This window comes from Magnolia sinica, chromosome 9 (genome assembly GCF_029962835.1).
Source record: "Magnolia sinica isolate HGM2019 chromosome 9, MsV1, whole genome shotgun sequence".
Taxonomy (NCBI): domain Eukaryota; kingdom Viridiplantae; phylum Streptophyta; class Magnoliopsida; order Magnoliales; family Magnoliaceae; genus Magnolia; species Magnolia sinica.
Window position 1 is genome coordinate 39,127,984 of NC_080581.1, and position 6,000 is coordinate 39,133,983.

The window sequence follows — 6,000 nt, forward strand, 5'->3', positions numbered from 1 at the left end:
TGAAACGACCCATATCAATGACATGTTCCTTGATGAACAACTGTTCAGAGTCTCCCATTCACCTTGGTTCGCTGATATTGCTAATTATCTTGCTACAGGTGCCATACCGACACAGTGGAGTACGCAAGATAAGAAGAAATTCTTTACCAAGGTGCGCAACTTTTTCTGGGATGATCCTTATTTATTTAAATATTGCCCAGACCAAATCCTAAGGAGATGTGTACTAGACGATGAGCATCAGAGCGTCATCTCCTTCTGTCACTCACAGGCCTGTGGTGGTCACTTTTCTGCTAAAAAGACCATGGCCAAGATTCTGCAGTGTGGCTTTTACTGGCCCACTATGTTTAGGGACACTCATGAGTTTTGCAAAGCTTGTGAGCGTTGTCAGAAATTGGGAGCATTGTCCCGTCAAAATATGATGCCTTTGAATCCCATCCTTATCAATGAAGCATTTGATTGCTGGGGCATCGATTTCATGGGACCATTCCCCCAATCGTTTGGAAATCTGTATATTTTGCTCGCCGTGGATTATGTCACTAAATGGATCGAAGCGATTCCGTGTCGAACTAATGACCATCGCACGGTCATTAAATTCCTAAAAGAAAACATCCTTTCTCGATTCGGAACGCCTCGAGCCATCATTAGTGATGGGGGCTCACACTTTTGTAATAAACCATTTGAGAGCTTAATGAAGAAATACGGTATCTCTCATAAGGTGAGCACCCCGTACCACCCACAGACAAGTGGGCAAGCTGAGATTTCTAATAGAAAAATTAAACACATTTTGGAGAAAACGGTTAACCCTGATCGTAAGGATTGGTCAATCCGATTGACCGATGCCTTATGGGCATACCGTACTGCCTTTAAAACCCCTATTGGAATGTCTCCCTTTAAACTTGTCTATGGGAAAGCTTGTCATTTGCCTGTGGAGTTGGAACATAAAGTGTACTGGGCGATCAAAAATCTTAATTTCAATCTGGACAACGCTGGCTCACTACGCAAACTTCAATTGAATGAACTTGAGGAAATCCAGAATGATGCGTACGATAATTCGAGAATTACAAGGACAAGATGAAAGCATTTCATGACCAACACATTTTGCGAAAATCATTCACGCCTGGTCAGAAGGTCCTTTTGTACAATTCTCGATTACATCTCTTTCCGGGTAAGCTTCAATCTCGTTGGACCGGCCCTTACATTGTTGTTACTGTTTTTCCTCATGGGGCAGTTGAGATAAGAGATCTCGACAATGGCAAGGAGTTTAAAGTCAATGGACATTGATTGAAACCATTTGTCGAGAAATTTGATTCAGAGGACATGTCCATGCCCCTGACTGCTCCTGTTTACTAGGATTGATCTCCTAGTCTGATGGAGGTATAGGTAGGTTTATCGCTTTCATAGGACTATGGTAGTTGCTTTATTTGTCTGGCTGAAGACGGTAAACTTAGCGCTCCTGGGAGGCAACCCAGCTCTTCATTTCATTTCGTTCTTATCATTAGTTAGTTCAATGTTTGTGGGTAACATTACTGCAAACCCTCACGAGACTACAACTCGTCTACTAGTGGCAACCTAGGGGTTTAAAGGTTTGTTGCATACGCTAAATGTAATCGAGAGCACATACGAAAGTGATGTAGGTATGATTTTATTTTTGTTATTTTTATTTTACTTCTGTTGGTTTCTCTCTTGTGCTGACCCGCTCTTACGTAGATATCTTTGGAAAGCCTCTTGATTCGTTCATCCAGGTACTATCTTTCCATCACTCCTCTTATATTTTCGTTGTCCCATGTGCATTGCATGCCTATTTCTTTTACATTGAGGACAATGTAGATTTTAGGTTGGGGGTGGGAGATTAGGTTTCCTAATCAGTGTTTTCTTGGTCTTGAGCGAAAATTGTGAAAATTGTGAAAATTTTAAATTTTTTTGAAATTTCGTATGAATTCAAAGTAATTTTTATGGCCATATGGGACACTTGGAATTGCAAAATACATGATGTTGGTAATTTATGACTATTGAACTCAATTATCTGTTAGATTTCACAGCTAAGTTTGAATTGTTAATCTATTATTAGAAGTGTAAACATTGATTGAGTCATGAATTCATAGGACACATCTCGCTTGCATATTAAGGTTTCAGTCCGATATTGAATTGTAACATTGGTGATCATTAAGCATGGAAGGAACTAACCTGGGGAATTGTCCATCTTGTTCAATACAAGGAATGAATGAAAGAAAGAAAAAGAATACCCAGTTAAAAAAACAGTTGTCATCAGGAAAGAGTTGGGTGTACGATCTTCAACATAGGTTTGCTCCTTATAGGTGTGGATGCGATTCAATTTCCTCTCGATGGAAAAATCAAAAGCTGGAAGAATGAAAAAATTTTTTAAAAAGAAGAAGAAGAAGAAGAAGAAGAAGAAGAAGATTTGTAAGGCAATTTCTGGATTAGGTTTTGGTTGTCTTGAATGCGCATTCGATCATCAATGTATCATAGAAATTGACAATTGCATCTCTTAATGATGGTAAGCCGTGATTACACTATACACCCATGGAACTCGATGCTTAGAATTGTTCTAATTAATGGATTAATATTTGAACTTGATTATGAAGTTTACCATGAGCTTGATTTCAGGAGAGAGTAATGCCCAACATTCATGAATCTTAAAAATCTAGTATTTAATTTATTCTTCAAAAATCACTCGAGTTCATATAAATTGTCCTGTAATTCTCACCTTATTTTTCGCATACTTTACTTGGGACTAGCAAAATGCTGGTTGGGGATTGTGTTGAGGGTCGAATATTGCATAGCAGACCTCGATTACTACCTGATTTTACGTATATGATATTGCCTAATATTATAATTTAATCGTGTTTTTTTTTTTTTTTATAGGATGTAATGAGGAGCTTTAATTGAGAAAGAGTATTAAAAGCATGAATTTAACGCTCAAGCATCACCAAGGCATGAGACGGGACTCTATGGGACCAAGATAGAGGATTTACACGCCGGAGATCAGAGAGATTCCAGCCACTCACTTTAAACAGGCCGGAAAGACGTCCATACTGCAAGATCACAGGGTTCCCACCGTCTGATCGGCTCCCAACGTTATACATGGCCTGAGGACCATAAATGAACCGTACATGTCAAATTTGAACCCGTGGATCTCTATGGAAGTGGCCCAACTGATAGATCAACTCATAAACCATCGATTTTGGGCCCACCTGATCTCTGGATATACCTCAATTTCGGTATCAACCCCTTAATTTAAATGAAAAAGAGGATGGACGGATCAGAGTTCTCACATGCATCAAGATGGGACCCACCGTGCGTACGTGGGAGTACACATGGGCTGTGCACTCGTAGTGCACCGAGCAAAGGGAAGAGTCCAACTTGCGTTTGACCGCAAGTTTCGCCGCAACAGAGTCCGCCTCTGTTTACAACAGACGAACGAGCGGTCCGTCCGTCATCTCAGTGTGGGCCACCAACAGGATGATCTGGACCGTCCATTTGTTTCAGAAGGTCAAACCGACCGTACACATGAGATTTTTCATGATCTATGCTCGCATACACAGGAGAATACCGTTCAAACGCAGGTTGAACGACAATATGGAAAATCATGTGGACCACACCAAAACTCGACAAAAACTAGTTCATTCCGACCGAAAAATCGAGAGGAATCTGATGGACAGGGTGGATTTCATTAAAAACATCACTACGGGGCTCACCGAACACGTCAGCAAGTCCGCGTAGGCTTTACGCGCGTTCGAAAATTTCGAATTTTCCGTGGAATTGCGTGGCCCAGAACGTGATCGGATCTTCGATCCAAACCGTCCGGACGTTGGAGAAGGGGACCACAACCCTTCCTATGGAGTCAGAATGAATGAAGTGGATGTATTTTTTCCCCAAACTTAGGCCATACGCAGCTGCTTTGTGTGGTTTTTATGCAGGAAACTGACGTCTGTTCCGGCGTAAAGAGGAGTGCGGAACTCTTTCTCTAGGGGTCCTTGGCTTATAAGAAGGAAGAGAGAGAGAACAGAGGGGTGGCCGGGAATTGGAACGGGAAGCTTGGAGGAAGATTGGCGGTTGGAACGTGAGAGAGAGAGAGAGAAAGACAATAGTGTTGTTTTCTTCTTTTCTTTTTCTTTTTCTTTTTATTTGCTTTGTTTAAAGGGTTCAGCCCATTCATGTGTGGCTAAACCTCTTAGCTAGGGCTAAGAGGTGAAGCTTGTAGTCTGATGGGAGAGATGTTGCTTGTGCCTTTTGTTTAGATTGAAGGAGTTTTTGATTTAATTTTATTATGGGAATATTTTTAGTTTTTAATGGCCTATTGTGACTGAAATTGCAATGGGTTTGCAATGGCTTTGAGTATTTCTTTTTCCTTATTTTGATTATGATGTCAGGAAGCCCTGTTATTCGCCATCGTCTCCTGGGCATGGTTGGATGTCGGTACCCTTCCTAACCTTCATAATCATCTGATTGGTTGGTAATTAGTTTAATTCTTTTGTTGACTTTCTCTCCTGGGCATGGTTTGGTGATGGAATCCATTCTAATTCTTATACCTTTCATCTCTTTAAAATTATATCAGAGGAAGTTCAGTTTAATTTTCATGATTTATGAAGCAGGCATAAGATCTCCCTGATCTCTACAAGTGGATCCTCTGAATCCCTAGTCTCTTATCTCTGATTTCTCTTAAGTTTTAGATTAATCTCTCACCATTATTCATTACTTTATATTGGATTTAGATTTTTTCTTAGGTTAGTCCTATTTCTAGTTAGTTTCAGGTAACGTACAGGTATCAGTCCCTTGTGATTCGACCTCGGTCTTACCAAGTTTATTACTACATCACAACCCTGCACTTGGGGAGTGAACATCGCTCTACATCAATAAGGGGGTGACATTATCATTTCAAAAATATTAAAAACATTTTCCAACAAGTCTAATCTCGATTACAATCGTTGGAATGTGAGACTACAGAGATCAGATCCCTATTTAAAAAATGTTCAAAAATACTTTAAATAAGTCTGATCTCAATCCCAACTACCCTTCTTATCCAAGATAAATGCATGTTTAAGCTTTACTATTCATGCATTGCATGCTGTCTCCCGAAATCAAGAATACGTTCCTTGGAATATAATTAAGAGCTTGTGCAATATCAAAGCTTGGTATGTAAAAAGAATTTTGATATCAATAAAACTCTTCATTTTTATACATTTCTTTCATATATGTATCCAGAAATGTTTGCTGTAGGAAATTTCCTTAATTTGCATCAATCAGAAGCCGATAATCATGGTGAATTAGGGCTTTTAATGGGCTAGACTTTTTTTGAGAAACACACCACCTGTAACTTTGTTGAATTAGCCAAAACCCCATGCAACTTCCTGGGCAATCGTCATCAAAAAAAACTTCAGGCCGCAGCTATCATATAAACACTGAAACCAGACCATACAGCTAGGAAACAACAGGGCCGCCGGCACCGTACCAAATGAAAAAGAAACAGAAGGAAGAAAAGAACAGGCCCGTCTGCTGCAACCAACATACCACTATACCAATCGCGGTTCCCTGGAACAGGACAGGCGAACCTCTGCGCAGGCCACAGCTCCGACTAGATTTCGAGCTGATCAGGTTGGGGTTGGGTTGTCTAGCTGGCCCAGGCTCACACCATAAACATGTGAAATACATGTATCTTGATCCCATTCGAAACCATATCCAAACCATATGGGCCATGTGTGCATAAAAGGTAACCCTAAAAATGAAGTGAAATAGGACCGCAGTCAACCGGCATGGCTTGGGATTGTCTTCGTACCATATTTTGAACTGATGGAGGACTAACCTGTTCGATTTAAAACATTTTGAGTTTGCTTGTCCCGGGTCCGACCCTCGATACCCCTTCAGTGAATAACTTGAAACGTAATCAGTAGTCGCTCTTCACCAAATAATCAGTCCAATTTTTAGGCTTGCCAAACAACAAGGGCGCCGCTAATGGACTGGTTGGATGGCATTCAAACATTG